Here is a 16,830-nt window from a genome sequence, read left to right as displayed (position 1 = left end):
CGGTCAGTCCACAGGTCAGAGGAGGATGTGGATATTACCGACCCTGCTGCCCTTGGAGCAGAGGTCTTGAAGAAGAAGTTTGCTTATCAGCATCAACACTACAGCCAAGGTGAAGTGGAAAGAGGAAATCCGAAGCCAGAGTCAGAGGCCGCCTCAGGGCCGGCCCGGTTTGGCCCGCATATATTGAAGTTTACAGGGGAAAAAAAAGCCTTTCATTGAAAATGTCCCCAACTCCTAACGGACAGTGTGCCCAGCCAGGACGACATCTTCGTTTGTATTTCTACTTTCCTCACTCTAAGTTAGTTATTTCTTTGGAAACCCCAAACTTACAGAGAAGCCTAGGTAAGAAAGCAAATCTAACCCTGGATTTCACTGCAGAGCAGTTTCTAATGTTAACTTTTCCCTGCAGGCTTTTATTTATATTTAAATATAGCCAAGTAAAACTCAATCTAATAAAATTTTCATTATGACAATGAAAAAAAAAGATAAAATCCATGCAGTGTCCCATTTAGTCATATGTTCCATACACAGGAGAAGAGGAAAACACTAAAATCAAATCAGATCCATCAATTGATGTGTAAACGGCATTGTTCTTGTGCCACTGGATATACATTAGGAAGCAGTCAGGAAGGAGGAATGAATGGCAGTTTATACTGGCTAATATAAAACGCCATGGTGGACTTTCCCCCTTGAGATCACCCTATATTAGAGTGCATTCTTCTTGAACATGTCCTGTTAGACATTATTATATCATTATTATATACCAGAGCAGCATTGCTATGGTCCTGAGGTTGGAATTCACCCACAGCCCCAATGGAGGTTTTCTTTAGAAACTCTTCCTCATTTCATCCTATGACAGTGTTAAAGAGAAGTGTCAAGACCAGAAGGATGTGCCTGAGAGCAGCATCACAAAAAGAGGGGGGAGGGGGAGGGAGGGGAGGGGAAGGAGAGGGGAGGGGGAGGGGAGGGAGGAGAGGGGTAGGCATAGAGAAGGGGAGGGGGAGGAAGGGAAGGGAGGAGAGGGGTAGGCAGAGGCAAGGGGAGGGGGAGGGAGGGGAGGGGAGGGGAGGGGGAGGGGAACACATGGGCAAACACCTGCCCCACCCCCCACATATACATTTTTAAGTTTGTTCATGACTTCCTGAAGAAAGCTACAGGTGAAATAACTTTATGTTGACTGATTCTGGCAGTCTTGGGGGTGGGAAGAGAAGTGGATGGAGGGATTCACTTACAAACTATTCCTTCCTTCTTTCCTTCTTTCCTTCCTGTTTTCTTTCTTAAGGCAGGGTCTCAACTATGTAGCCTTGGCTGGCCTAGAACTCTTTGTGTAGACCAGCCTGGCCTCCTGCCTCTGCCTCCAAAGCACCGGGATTAAAAGCATGTGCCACCATGCTAGTGACCTTTTCTTTATAGATTTCTATGCTGCTTGCTTCTTAAAATATAAAACATTATTTTATAACATTTTATAAGCAGAAAAATCTTTAATTACCCCAAAATATAAAGTTTATTGGAAGAGGGAAAGTGGTTATAGACACTCAGGACATGCTTAACCACTAAACAGACTAATCAATGACCACTGTGATGTGGTTCAGGAATAGCACAGCCCTTTTCCCAGGAGCTTACAGTTGAGTGGGGGTGAAACAAAATACCCAACATCCTTAGAGACCAGAGAGGAAATCCGCACAGGTGTCAGGCAGATAAGATCTGAACATTCGGGGGACTTCCTCATGAGACCTCCCAGGAGGACTAGGGCAGTGCCAGGGGAGACCGCAGCATGAACAGGGTGCTCGATGTGAAGACACCTGGAAGGAGCGAGGAAGACCGAGAAAGGAGGCGTTGGCAGCAGTTCACAGCAACGCTTCAGCCTGCGGAAGCTTCTGGTCTTCCGAGGGTGGGAGGCGAAAGGGGAGTTAGCTCGTCTCTTGCTCTCTACTTTGACCCTGGGGCTGAGCAGCAGGCAGAGCTCACTGCCAGATCTTGAGAGGCAAAGCTTGGGATATGGGCATTACCAGACTGATAACAATGGTTTGCCTTGAGAGTCCAGGAGAATACAGCACCCGTACAATCCTTCCCAGGCAGCATTTGGACCAAGAGGGCAGTGAACATGTCCATTTCCACGGGGAAGAAAGCAACTGACTTGCACATTTCTGTCATCAGAGGCACAGAAAGCCATCTGTATCACCTGTGGTGTCTGCGGGACTGAGGACTGTGGGTTTCCCACAGAGCCTCCCTTAGTCAAGGGTGACTGGATGTCTACAGCTCAGACAAGTCTTGATAAGGCTCACATTCTAGACACATGGGCACAGTAGAGCCAGCTCTGAAAAGAGACACACCCTTGCCTTCAAGTCCCCTCTCCCAGCCCTCAGAATGTTCATTCTTGTTGAGAAAGTGGACAGGCCTGCTCGGTGTCGGCTCACAAGAACTCCCAGGAGACTCATGTCCCTGCTCCTGCCCACTTTCAGTCCATACCTACAAGGATTCACTTTGTTCTGCTCAGCTTACAGACCGTCCTATAAGGATGTGTAAAGGCAGACCTCGCAGACATAACAGGGCCCTTACAATCCAACCCTCAATCTAGCTGCACACCTGACTCAGCCCTCAGCCCTTAAAGCAGGTGTGACCTCTTTCATGGCCTCACAGCTGCCTCCCAACCTTCCTTCTCCCAAAGAACCCACAAATAACCACAGCTTCTTCTAGAACAAAGCCCAAAGGGCCTAGCTTTCTTCCTTAGCATTAACATCCTTAGTTTTATGAAATCTTTGCTTTCTGCTCACAAGACCCCCCCCTTTATTTGTCCCACAGACCTTCAGTGAACACCCCTTTATAAGCCAGGGTTGGGGTGCAGCAGCGAGGGAAACAGACATAGCCCGGCCCTGGTGGGATTCAATTTTTAGCATAACAGACAAAATCAAGTTCATTCATAAATATCTAGTTTAAGTGCTGTAAGACCTAGCAAGGCTGTGGTGGGCCAGGATGGGTAGCTGTGGGGTTGTCAGGGTGTTCTGTGAGGTTCCTTCCTGTGGGATGGTTATGGCTCTTAAATGTTGGGGACTAGAGTAAAGGGTTAATCTGTAATGGTGTTATTTCTCACCCTGTTCGCTTTTATTACAGTTCCATTCTCTCTGCACATGAGACTCTAACTTCAACAAAAGCGTATTTGGGTAATCCGATATAAACTAAATTTAAACTTTGACCTCCAACAATAAAATTGCTACTTTCCCCTCTCTGAAGACCCAAAAGGCAGATGAAGGGCCTGCTAGCTTCACTTTCTGGGTTTCTGACTTCTAACGTGATTCTAAACATCGCTCAGACCTATCTGGGGACAGGTTGGGCCTGTGGTGGGCAGCTAGCCCAGGGCCCTTCTCATTCTGGAGAGAAATCACACACTTTGGTCCTCGCAGCCTAGCTTCTGCTGTGTGATACTGCTGCTTAGGGCCAGGTTTCAGCTGAAAACACAAAATCCAACAACCGCCTTCCACTGTACAAAAATCTGTGCTGACGACTCCCATTTTGCAAGAACTGCTTTAATCCCCTCTGTGGGTCAAGGTTAAGTGTGAGCTTACTCCAATCTGCCCCACGTCATGTTCTAATTCCTATAGGTTATCTGACTTGGAAACAAAGGCAGGCAATTGCAGGTCCATGTGGGGCTGTGTCTGCAACCAAGACCACTGCCTTCCCCTGCGCCTCCAGCCGCCGCCTCGCCTGCTACTGCTCATCTGCCATTTCCTGGATTCTGAGCACGGCCTTCACGTTGCTCAGGTTTTCTATCTACAAAATTAAAGCCTTGCTTTGACTATTTTTTTTTTAAAGAGAGAAATTAAATGTCACAGTCTGGACCAGAATAAGCAACCAAGCGTTCAGATTCAGGGGTGCCCTGCATTAATAACCGTTCACCGAGGAAGCATTTCCTGTTTATACACGGAGCTAATGAGAATCCATCATGCCTGTCAAATACACTGAACACCAAATTCAAATGTCAAAGCAAATGTAAGAGGTCACACATTTCCTTTGCTAACTAAAAGTGTAATTCATAAATATTATTGCTACCAAACTCTCCATCTACATCATTTGTTTAGAAATATGCACATGTAATATAAATTGTGATTAAGTTAAATGGGTATATTATTTCCTGTTTTAAGGGCTAACAGCAGCATGAATTATGCTTTACTGCAAAGAAGGCTTGAGTCATCAGCAGCTCTGCCTGAGCGCAGCCCCACGTTTTACACCCCCGGGTTGGGTTTTGCACATCCATTCATAAATACTTTACATTACCCGGCTCTGCTGGTAACTTTCACTGCTTCAGCTGCCTTATAAAATAGCTCTTACTGTTGCAGAGGTCAGCTAAATGGACATAAGCTTTGGACCTCACTACATTTAAAAATAAAAGTGAAAACCAAAACAGCTTTACAAAAGCTAGGGTCTTCAATTCCATCTGTAAGCCCAACTCCAGGGTCCAAATCAGACTGAAGTTTCGCATCTGCGCATGAGTAGTGAGTCATGGCAGTGAGAAGCAACCACATGCACACCAGGACGGAGCCATGGCATCAGGGAGCGGCATTTCATTCCGTTCTGTCTACCATTAATTCATCTACTGCGCTCAGTTTTTTTTTAAAGTGTGTACACGTCACTATTCACACTGTTTTAGAATGTAATGCTTTCCAGGGGACACAGGAAAGCAGAACAAACAGTGGGTTTTCATCTAAAACCCAAGAGTGACAAGGAGGGCATACCGGAAAATGGACGGGGACATGGAAGACCAGCATCAAAGCTGACTGTTGCTGGTAATGCTCTGGCAGTTCAAGAAAGGAGTGCAGACTCACTCCCCAGTCAATGAAAATTCCCACCAGTGACCCAAATAAATATAAACACATGGGTAAGCCCTGCTCTCCCAGGCCGAGCCTAATGGAGCTGCTCCCACCGGCAGGCTGGGAGCTTAGCCCCGAGTCTCAGCACAGCAGAGCCAAGCCAGGCCCACAGCCAGGCAAGCCAGAGACCTCTTGCCACTATATCCAGGGACTCTTGAGCTGAGCCTGGGGGAGGAGGAGAGAGGGTGGGCAAGAGGGTCCCGAGTAAGTCTGACTCATCATTGGTTCTGATTCCTTGCAAACCTTCCAAAGGGAGCCTGCTGGACACCATCATGGCAGATGATTGTGCAATGCAAGCGACTTTGATGTCACAGAGAAGGCTAAGCTGGGTTTCTTCGAGAGATAACCAAGACAACTCCCAGCTTTTGAAGTCTGGTGATGATCATCTCAGGGACTCCAGCTTCAGAAGAGACAGTTGATAGTCAACAGCGGTGCTTATGTTTGTGGACATCACTATGACAACTGCCGCCAAGCCCAGGACAGGGGTGGCCCACGTCTCTCTCGCCCAGTGACTTCCCTGAAGGCTTATCCTAAGGAGCTGGTGTCTGCTTGTGAACAGGTGCTGCTGCAGCATGAAGCCCCCACTGAATGTTTTCAGTTTGGTTTTCTTCCAATAGATTTTTCATGGCATTTCCCCCACTGTAAGATAATTTGGGGGAGGGAGAGATGGCTCCTCAGTTAAGAGTACTTGTTCTTGCAGAAATCTGGGGTTCAGTTCCCAGCTCCCACATGGCGATTCACAACCACCTTTAACTCCAGTTCCAGGGGATTGGATGCCCTTTCTGGCCTCCACAGGCACCATGCACACCAGATGCACACATGTACATAGATGTAGGCAAACACTCGTACACGCAAAATAAACTTCAGTCATTTTTTAAAAGCTAATATTCCATCATTGAGTAGTCTGAAATAATATACTATCACATTTGTTACCTGTGATTTGAAGGTCAGTGAAAGAAAATGACCTTTACACCACAATTTTTTATTATGAGAATTTACATAAGATGAATGCACTGGTTTTGACTGTGTGCTTGCTTTTGCGGTGTTGGGGACAGGGCACATGGCCTTGTATATGCTAGGCAAGGGCTCTGTCACTGGCCTGTGTCTCTGGTCCTCTGCTCAGTTTTAATGAACACATGAAAACACAAGACAACATCCCACACCGGCTTCCCAATCTCCCTAAGAATCAGTCTTGATTTGATTTCTGCCACCACACATTTCCCTGTTTTAGCCTTTCTTAGGTAACCTAACAATGCACTCTTTGAAATTCAGCTTCGTTTACTCACATGCTTGGCATGCATCCATGGCATTGCATATCTCACATATTCTGCCATATTTGTTGGCACACTGCTCCCCGATTGTGCCTTAGCAAGTTTATGCAGTCTTCACTGATGGACACCCGACTTTTGCTTTTTTGTTCTATTGTTGATTTGGGAGGGGTTTTACTTGTGCTGGAGATCAAACCCAAAGCCTTGGCTACACTAGGCAACTGCTCTATTGCTGAATTACAACCCCAGCCCCATGAGCTTTGAAGGTAAGGGGTTTTTGTTTTGTTATGTTGTGTTGTGTAGCCCAGGCTAGCCTAGAAGTTACTGTGCAGCCCCAGGTTGGCCTTAAACTCTCAATTCCTCTTCTTTCTGCCTTCCAAGTGCTGGATGATAAGCACGTAGCACCATGCTTGACCCACTTTCAGAATGTTGTGAATATTTTTATTCAAGGATTTTTATGGAAACTGACTTTTATTTCTCCGATGTTAATATCCAGGATTAGAATTTCTGGGTCACAGGAGATGTATATTTTTAACTTTTAAGAAAATGCCAGTTTCCCTGGGTTGTCATACCACTTTACACTCCAACCAGTAATGCACTGGCATTCAGTTCTTCCAAACCCTGCCCCGCCTCCAGCATCATCTCCTCACCTCAGCCAAGGTCATGCCAGTGTCCAGTGGTGACTCACTGTAATTGGGCTTCCTGTTTCCTGCTCTAACGATGTCAAACGCCTTTTCATGTGCTGCTGTGTTTATGCTTGTTCTGAAGGGTCCCTGTGTCGGAAGCCTGGTCTTCAGATGGTAGAACCTATAAGAAGTAGATCCAAGTGGGATATAGTTAAATCCCCCGGAGCCTTGTCCTCAGATGGGTTCCATACTGGCCTCACTGAGTGAGTGGGCTGTGCTCTGGGAGTGAATTTTTGTAAAGGACCAAGTCTGACCTCCTCTCCGACTTCCTGTCTTATCATATGCACTCTCCCCTGCATACGTTCCTGCCGTGATGATTCTCTCTCGTTATCTGACATCACCTCAGGGGCCCTCACCAGACACTGCATCAGTGGGACTTCCCATTGCGTCTTCCAGCCTCCCAGACTGTGAGCTGCCAAGGTCTCCCTTCCTCAGAAGGACCTGGCTTCAGAAGCACGCTGACCAGCCATTTGTACATCTTCTTTGACGGAGTTTTTATTCGAGTCATTTCACTCACTTTTAATGGGATGTTTGTCATTTGTTTAACTTTTAAAATCCGTCCTATATTCTAAAGGGAGTCTTTTGTCAGACATACCTGTTGGTAAGTTTGTGACTTAGCTATGAACGTTCTTAACAGAGTCCCACGAGCAGGGATGTCTAATTGTGACCGTTTATCCAGCTGTTTCAGCTGGCTAGAACTTCCCGTAACCTCTCCAGGAAGTCTTCTCCATTCCAAGGTCAAAATTATCCTGTCTTCCCTAATAATTTTATTATCTTAGGTCAGTGCAATGACTCACACTAAACTGACTTTATATATGGTCAGAAGTGGGAACATATATTAATTAATACTCAATTGTTTAATAGAGATTCAGCTGTATTTATACCATTTATTAAAGTTATTCTTTCACTATTGAGTTCACTAGGTACCCTTGTCAAAGTCACATGACCGTATATTTGTGAGTGTATGTGTAAAGTGTTTTATTCCTTTATCTATTTATGTGCCCTGTCACCAGCACCACACTATCTTGACGGCTGCAGCAGTACAGTCCTTCTGGACAGGTCTTCTGTGTTTGTCCTACTGCTTTCAATACCGCTTTAACTACTCCAGTTTCTTTGCCTTAAGAGAACAATATTTAAAATCATTGTCAAAGAAAATACCTTGGAGTATCATTTAAGATTGATCAGTTTGCAAGAACTGACATCTGACCTAGTTGGCTTTCTGTTGCTATGATAAAACACTGACCAAGCCAGGTGGCAGTGGCGCACGCCTTTAATCCCAGCACTCGGGAGGCAGAGCCAGGCGGATCTCTGTGAGTTCCAGGCCAGCCTGCTCTACAGAGCGAGGCCCAGGACAGGCACCAAAACTACACAGAGAAACCCTGTCTCGAAACAAACAAACAAACAAACAAAGACAAAAAAAGTGACCAAAACACAACATGGGGAGGAAAGGGTTTACACTTTCAAGTTCAAGTCACAGGTCCATCACTGAGGGAAGCCAAGGCAGAACTAAGCATGGTAGGAGCTGAAGCAGAAACCACGGAGCAACACTGCTCACCGGCTTGCTCCCCACGGTTGCCCAGCCTGCTTTCTTAAACCACTCAGGACCTGCTGCCCAGGGACAGCTCCTTGTCTAGAGGGCTGGGCCCTCCCATACCAATCATCAATCAAGAAAACAATCCGGAGACTTGCTCACAGGACAGTCTGATGGAGACAACTCTTCAACTGGGATCCCCTCCCCCTCCTGGATGTGCCTAGGTTTACATCAAGGAGACAAAATCCAACAGTGTAATTAAGTTGCGCCTTCCAATTCAAGAACACTGTGCGGCTCTTTTATTTGTCTGGTTTTCTCTCAGAAATAATTTATAGTTACAGTCACACATCTTTTACTATATTTGATCCCTAAGCACTTTAAATTTTATCTTTTTTTTTTTTTTTTTTTTTTTTTTTTTGGTTTTTCGAGACAGGGTTTCTCTGTGTAGCTTTGCGCCTTTCCTGGAACTCACTTGGTAGCCCAGGCTGGCCTCGAACTCACAGAGATCCGCCTGCCTCTGCCTCCCGAGTGCTGGGACTAAAGGCGTGCGCCACCACCGCCCGGCTTAAATTTTATCTTTTAATAAATGTTATTTTAAAGCTCACATTTAATGTTCATTGCTAATATACTGAATTATAGCTGATATGTCATCTTTTAATATCATTGAATTTAAAGCATTTTCTAATTTCTTCTGTGACTTCTTCTTTGACCCATGATGTTACCTTTGGTGTGTGTTATTAAATTTCCAAACATTAGAATAATTTCCTAGGCATTTCATCACCACTCGTTTCTACCTTAATTCCATTGTGTTCAGAAAAATATATTTATGCATTCAGTCTTTAAAAATGCTGAGATTTATTTATGGGTTACTCCATGTTTTGTCTTCAGTAACGCTGGAAAAACGTGTGCTCTTTATTGAGTGGTGTGGCTTCTAACGGTCAAATAGCTCAAGTTATTGGCAGTGTTGTTTAAACATTACCAAGTCAGCATCAGTTTTTAGTGCCACAACAAACACCTGAGAGAAACAGTTTAAAATAAGAACAATGTATTTCGGCTCGTGGTCTCAGAGACCTCAATCTGAGGCTGACTGGGATCCACTGTTTCAGGTCTAAAGCCAGGAAGAATGTCATGGACATCACAGTATGGTGGCCACAGGAGAGGGAGAAGGGAGGGGAGAGAGGGAGGGGAGAGAGGGAGAGGAGAGAAGGAGGGGAGAGAGGGAGAGGAGAGAGGGAGAGGAGAGAGGGAGGGGCAAGGGACTAGGAAACCCTTCAAAGGCACATGCCCATGACCTACTTCCTACAACTAGGTCCCAACTACCCTACTTCCACCACCTCCCAAGCCATTCAAAGATTGAATCCACTGTGGATTAAACCATGATTAAGTGAGAGCCCTTGTGAGCTACAGTCTCTGGAGATGCCCTCAGATGTACCCGGAAGTTTCCTTACTAACCCCATGGGTGGCTCTCAATCCAATCAGGTTGACACACAGTCCCTTCAGTTCTGCACATTTTTGCTTTATTTTGGTTCTTAGGTATAGATTTTTTGATTGATTAAACCTTAAATATAATCATAAAATGCTCCCTTTTTATCATCTTGAAGTCTACACTTTAGAGTTTGCACTATAGCTCTATCCATTTCCTTGTGCACAGTATTTGCTATGTATTTTTTAAATCTTCTACTTTCTACTCTGTATCTTTATGTTTGAAGTATTATTTCTTATAAAGCATATATAGTTGGGTCTTGCATCTTTAGTCTCTGCTTTTAATTGGGATGGTTAATCTATTTACTATTGATAAATTTACTTGTATATTTTATTTTATATATACCAAATTTGAGATCTATCTTTTTATGTTCCTTTTTTTTTTTTTACTGTTTAAGAATTCCATGTATGCAACTGATGAATTCCCTCCCCTCCTCCTCCCCTGTTCTTCATGCTCTTTGATTTCTTGTTCCATACATCTGGTATCTTGGAGAAGAATTTTGTTTCATTGCCTCTATTAACATTTTACTTCTACCTCTCTGAAGTATATTTCTAGAAATTTCTCGAGACTATATTCTTTATCTTTAATTCATCACAACTTATATAGAAATATATATCAAAATCAAAAGTATTCTATTTCAACACTAGCCATTCAGAAACTTTATGAAAGTAAATGTTGTCATATCTATTTATATCACCTAATCACTTTTCTCACCTCTGTCGCCAAACTCCTGACAAGAAGCAACTTAAGGAAGGCTAGCTCTTAGTTTGAAAAGATGCAGCCCATCATGGCTGGAAAGGCGTGGTGGAGGCAGCTCCATGTCAGCTGCTTGCTCACAGCTCAGCATTCCAGAAAGAGAGAGATGACAGAAATTGGCACCAGGGTATAAGCCATAAGGCCCATCCCACTGATCCGCTTCCTCCAGCTAGACAGCACCAAAGACTCCAGTGCTCACAAACAGCGCCACCTGCTGGGGACCAAGTGCTCAAACACATGTGCCTGTGTGGGATACTTTATATCCAAACGTGACATTGATGGTCCTCATTCCTGGAACTACTTCCTAGCCAACCAAGTCTCCCTCTGAAATCACTTCTGGCCTGCTCCTAGAAGTCCTCATATCATGTCCTGATCATGATCATTAGAGACATTTCTGTAACTTTGTCTTCTTAAAATGTATTCTATTTTCATTTCTTAGTATCTTCAGTGGATACCAAGTATCAGCTTGCCAGGGTTGTCCATCTGTTTGTCTTTCTTACCATGCTAAAGGTGGTGTGTCATTGTCTGCTAACTTCTGCTGTATCTGATGAGAAGTTACTTTTATTCTTATAATTGTTCACCTCTGATTTTTCTGCCCTTTCTGGCTAATTTAAAGATTTTTTTTTTAATTTAAAAAAAAATAAGGACTTTCTCTCCTCGGTTTTTGTTTTCATCTATTTGGTCATGATCCTGTTAGGGATTCTCTATGCTCCTTGAGCTGAGTTTTTGTTTTTTTTCCTTAGTTTTACATTTTTTTCCTTATCACTTATTTCTTCTGCCTTTTTCTCTCACCTTCTTCTAGAACTCTGAATACATGTTTGTTAGGCCAATTGCTATTACCTTTCTTGCTTGTGTCCTATTTTGCTTCCTACTGCTATGATAAACACCATGATCCAAAGCAAAAGATTTAGTTTATTTTACAACTCCCTGGTCATAATCCATCATTGGAGGAGTTCAAGACAAGACCTCCAGGCAGGAACCTGGTGGCAAGGACTGAAATAGAGACCGTGGAGGAATATTGTTCATTGGCTTGCTCAGATAACTTTTTCATACAGCCCAGACCCACACACCTAGAGAATGTTACCACCCATAGTAGGTTGGACCTTACGTATCAATTAGCAATTAAGAAAATACCCTACAGATATGTCCAAAGGCCAATCTGATGAATCCAATTCCTCAGGTGAGGTTCCCTCTTCCCACAAGTGTCAGATGGACAACCAATACTTGCCATTAAAGTTTGGTTTTACTTTTTGTTTTGGCTTGAATCATTTCCACCAATACTTTCAACCATCAAGTCCCAGTCTCCCAAGTCCACCAACAAAATTTTCATGTTTGTTATTCTGTCTTGTAGTCCCAGTGTTCCTACTTAGCATTTCGTCTAGTTCTCACAACTCTGCTGTTCATATTTGTTACCTGTCTTTTCATTAGGTTTAGATAAATGCCAAAAGACCTAATGGACAGGGACTGTGTATGGTCTCATAATGTCTGACAATTCCAGTATTTAGACCAATTTTCATGTGATTATTTTACATCTTAACAATCATATCATTCTTTGTTTGAGATGCATGTGCTTAGTAAGTTTATACTGAATGTCACATATTACTTTATAAAACATAGTAGAGAGGAAGCAAAATGCATACTAAAATGGAGAGCTCTATCAGCCTGCTCATGCATGAAGATAAATTACTGTCTGGTTTCTATTGATCGGGATTTGGACTTTTTTGTTTTAGCTACACTCAGTGGTGATCACAACCCCACATTCACTGTTAAGCCAAGTATGACAGTTTCCCTCCATTTTCCTAACCACTGTGTAGCTTGAATGAGAAATGGCCCCACAGGCTTTTATGTTTCAACATTTGGTCCCCAGTTGATAGCACTATTGGGGACCGTTAGGAAACCTCTGGGAGGTGGAGCCTTGTTGGCGGAAGTGTGTCACCAGGCGGTGGGCTTTGAGATTTCACAGTCTAACCTTGCTTCCTTGGCTCTCCTTCATCCATTGCATCTGCAGCTGCTTGCTCTTCAACTCCTCCCCCTCCCTCTTCCTCCTCTACCCTTCCTCCTCTCTCCTCCTCCTCTACCCTTCCTCCTCTTTCCTCCTCCGGCTGCTCTACCCAAGATGAAACAACCGTGGTTCTTGGGAGAGCCAACTGTTCAGTTTTAACTAAGTTGCCTGGTATCTTCAAGGCTGCTCTGTGAGAGACTGTACATGATTTTGTAAACTGTCTGACTTCTTTAATTTTTAGTTATTAGGGTAGGAGCATCATTATCTTACAGATTTCACATTCTTGGAGTTCCTCACTAAGTATGGATATCAATAAGTAATAATTTGTCTTTCCGTTTGTAGTCACAGGATTGTTAATGTTTGTCTTTCACACGTTCTTTCTTTACTAATGAACTCTTTCCCTTCCCTGAGAGACTCACAGCGGTTGGCACAGGGAGCTGTTCACAGGACGGAAGGAGTCCGTGCACTAGCAACAAAGGAGTAAGCTCAGAACATGACTCCGAAGCAGAAGCCACTGCGGGCTGGACACATGGCAGACAGAGAAAGTGGTGGTTTATACGTGTGTGATTTTCCCACACTCAGCGAACCACATGCTGGCTATGAGGTGAGGAAATCCGTGCTTGGAGAGGTGAAATGATTGCCTAAGCCACAGGGCTACCACCTGGGGAATGGAAAACTTGACCCCAAGCAGTCTTGAAACTGGAGGGAGGTGGGTGGGCATTTCAATTTCCTTAATGTGAGTTGTCTTCCAGTGATGATCAGGCATCCAAATTTGGACTGGCTTATGTGTCTCTCCATGTACTCAAGGCCTGAGTAATGCATGCACCCCCATCCCCACACACCCCATTCCCACCCCCACATGCTTCCTTCGTGAGGAATGTCACCTCCCATATTTTGTGTCCCCAGGTGTCCTGACATTATTTTGTACTTAAGAAGAAGCCTCTCCCCAGGGTATCCACCAGACTCAGGACCAAGGCTGGATAAGGGTACACAGTGGGAAGCCATGATGTGTCTGTAAGCAGGGCCAGGATGAAGGCAAGAAGAAGGCTGACTTTCCAGAGAAGCCCCACACGTGCCCTGTCTGCAGGAGAGCTGCTATACACTATGGCTCATCAGCTAACAGATCTGAAGAACAAGCCTGTGGTCTTGAGAGGAACGTCACCCTGCTCCACTTGGAATTCAGCGGCAGTTCTTCCCAGATGCGTGGCCTCAAATGGAGCTTGGCCTTCTTAAAACAACCCTAATCGTTCAAAGCAAGATTCTCCTCAATCATTTGTAAAAAGACAAACATTGCTGGTCGGGGACCAGAGATCAAACGCACCTAAACCTCGGCTATCAGTGGGCAGCTTCTTCCTGAGTCTGGGAATGCGCCTGGTGCTGCTTCCTGGTAGGCCTGGCCATCCCTTCCCCGTGTACCTGGGATCCTGGAAGAGAAGAAATGTGTTCTTACTTACACACGTCTCTATCTCGGGCAGATGTATGGGATGATAACCAGCAGTCCAATCAGCTCCTGCTCCGATGGCTGCCACAGGCTATTTCAGAATTCATCCCTGGGATGGCTGCGGTTGCTTTCTTTAAAGAGGGATCAAACATTGAAACGCATCCAAGAGCTCTGCTGTGTAACCCGAGAGCAGATGATGTTCATTAATAGGAAAGGCACAAGGCTCTTCCCTTATGTTCTTAGGGTTCCCTCAACATTCCTCAGGGAGAAGTGGGCCTCTTGGAGGCAAGCACTCCTTTTACAGGATGGCTTGTGCCATAGGCTAGCCCTTCCAGGATTACAAATTTAGGTCACATGAATAGAAGTTCACCTCTAGGAACAACAACAACAAAAAAAACCGAGGCTTTTCTTGCTTCCATTTGGGTAACCTGCAAAGGAACAGTGTGTTCTGGGCTCTTACGGTTAAGGTGGGCTTGTAACATTTAGAGAAAGGCCGTTGTTGAGTGCTGAAGATGAAGGGGCGGGGTCCGGGACACTTGACATGGCACAGGGCCATGTGTGCGTACCGCTCGTGTCCTTATCTTTGCTGCTGCTAACAGGCACTTCTACCCTCATGCTTCCCTCACGGAATTCTCATGTCACATGTTGATATCTCAGCTACACTAGTAGTCTCCTGAGGTCAGACTAGAGGTTACCATATGGCACCCAACATGCCCAGGAAACATTTGTTGAATGAATCAATAAATAAGTAGACAATCAAAAGGGCAACCCTGGGAGGGGGAGGGGACCCCAGATGCCAGTGTCCGCCCACCCTGTCTCCACAGGGTGAAGGGACCATCCCACCCCTTCACTGATGTAAGCAATGAAATTTCAACTCCCAGTGGGCTGCCGGGGCTGGGGGATCAACCACTTTATGGGCCTGCTAGCAAGGCAGGTTCACAAGCAGAAGTCGTAATAACAAGGCAGAAACAGTGGGCTGTGACCCTGAGGGGTGTGGATGAACCGCTCAGCGGCCTCTACCTCTGCTTCCTTTGCCTGCCACATGCCTGTTCTTGCTTCCTGTCTTTTACTGTGGTAAAGCACTCTGTCAAAAAGCAACTGGTGGAGGAGGAAAGGATTTATTTGGCTCATTTCAAGCCACAGTTTGTCACTGAGGGGAGTCAGGGTGGAAACTCAAGCAGGAGCAAAGTAGAAACCATGGAGGAACAGTGCTGGCTGGTTAGGTCTGACTTCTCACAGGCTTATCCTTGGAGAGCTTTTATATGCTTCCCAGGACCACCTGCCAGGGAATGGTGCTGCCAGCAGTGGGCTGAGCCATCCTATGCCAACTATCCATCAAGACAGTCCCCACAGACACGCCCACAGGTCTAGGTTAAGCAGCCTTCCCATTAGGACTCCCTTCTAAGGTGACTCCAGCCTGCGACGTGGACGGTTAACACTAACTGGGACATTGGCTAAGCTGTGACAAGTCACAGTGTGGCTGGAAACGTCAAATGAGATGCCGTTGTGAAGAGCTCATTACGTAGGCCCAGGGCTCTGACAGGGAGGTGGAGGGGCAAACAGCAATGGAAAGAAACTGCATTCTAGGTGCTGGGAACACCCTAGGCTAACCCACAAGGTGTGTGGGCCTGAGGAGCTGGCTAGACCAAAGGGGCTGAAGCTCTCCCAATAAGGCAGCCAGCCTGGATCTCTGGGTCAGCACCATGTCCTCAGCCAAGAGACTAGTCCTGGAAATGAGGCTGGGGAGGACTGGGGAAGCCTGTGCAGGGTCTGTCCACTGGAACAGCAGGACAAGGCCACTGTCACTATGTTACTAATACAGCGTCGTCGTCGACACACCTAGCCGCTCGCAATTGCACTTCCTCTTGCTGGCTGCTAGGAGGCTCAGAGTCTGACTACAGCCGTACTCTGCCAGGTGCCTGGACTCACAGCCCTCATTGCACAGCAAGGCAGAAGCATGGCTGCCTGACACTGTCATTCCCCACTGTGCCCACAGACCTACCAACGGACACGTGTGGACTACTCCCCTGACAGGCAGCCCTTGACTTTTCCCTTGCCCCGGTGTTCTCTTATTTAATGTCGGTCCTACTCCAGTGTGCACAGTTCTAAAAGCACTTCTGATCCTCTTTTGTGCAAAATGGGGCAGAAATTTAAAGAGAAAGAGGGCACCACTGAAGAAGGAGCCACGGGAGCGGCATTCCCACGCTTCAGAAGCAGAACCGCTCTGCTGACCTTTCCTGCCCCATCCACCTCCAGGAAGACGCTGGTGAAGTTCAGGTTTGTCCTTAGGAGGCCTTGCTACCAGGCTGCTCCCCAGATTGTGCTACCTCAGGCCCCATGGAGAGGTTGCCTAGCAACACCTACCGGCTCCATGCCTCTAAATCCCTCATTTATGTCTGACATGCAAGCAGCGCACTGTTCCCTGACCCTGGTCAGCAGTCTGCCCTCCCACACTCTCCTGAGAACAGGGCTGAGCTTCCCACCTGGGCAGGTGGAGGCAGGGGCCCGGACCTTGCTTTTCTCCTGACCGAGAGTACAGGCTGTTGAGCATGCGCAGAGACAGGCGAGCAGAAAGTTTCCAGAGCTGCTCGATATGTGCCGGGGGAGACGGCGGAGAAGAAAAGGGAGAAAAGGAAGCGAGGGTAGCTGAAGCTTAAACCCAAACAGCCATTCCAGCACATGCTTCCTTAGAGACTTTAGCTCTTGTCAGGTGATGTTTCATCCAGACGGGTCAAAAACATGCCAGCAGATAAATAAACGAAGTTGTACTTAAGATGGTGTCTAAACAGTAGGGAAAA

The 16,830-nt window shown here is 45.8% G+C and overlaps 1 long non-coding RNA gene across 3 annotated transcripts in view; it reads right to left on the bottom strand.

Moving 5' to 3' along the window:
* Positions 1-16,614, bottom strand: part of LOC121829636 (uncharacterized) — a 94,749-nt gene extending 78,135 nt beyond the window's left edge. For 2 of the 3 annotated variants that reach the window (XR_006072682.2, XR_006072683.2), the window contains exons 1-3: positions 16,516-16,614; positions 13,913-14,015; positions 6,784-6,940 (exon numbers count right to left, since the gene is read on the bottom strand). This is a non-coding gene — a long non-coding RNA (uncharacterized LOC121829636). Of the gene's footprint in view, positions 1-6,783; positions 6,941-13,912; positions 14,016-16,264; positions 16,397-16,515 lie in introns of those variants that run through there. The other variant, XR_013051672.1, reaches the window with a different exon arrangement.
* Between the last annotated feature and the right edge of the window lie 216 nt (positions 16,615-16,830).

Source organism: Peromyscus maniculatus, chromosome 5 (assembly GCF_049852395.1).
Source record: "Peromyscus maniculatus bairdii isolate BWxNUB_F1_BW_parent chromosome 5, HU_Pman_BW_mat_3.1, whole genome shotgun sequence".
Lineage (NCBI taxonomy): Eukaryota > Metazoa > Chordata > Mammalia > Rodentia > Cricetidae > Peromyscus > Peromyscus maniculatus.
This window is presented reverse-complemented; position numbering and strand designations above follow the sequence as displayed.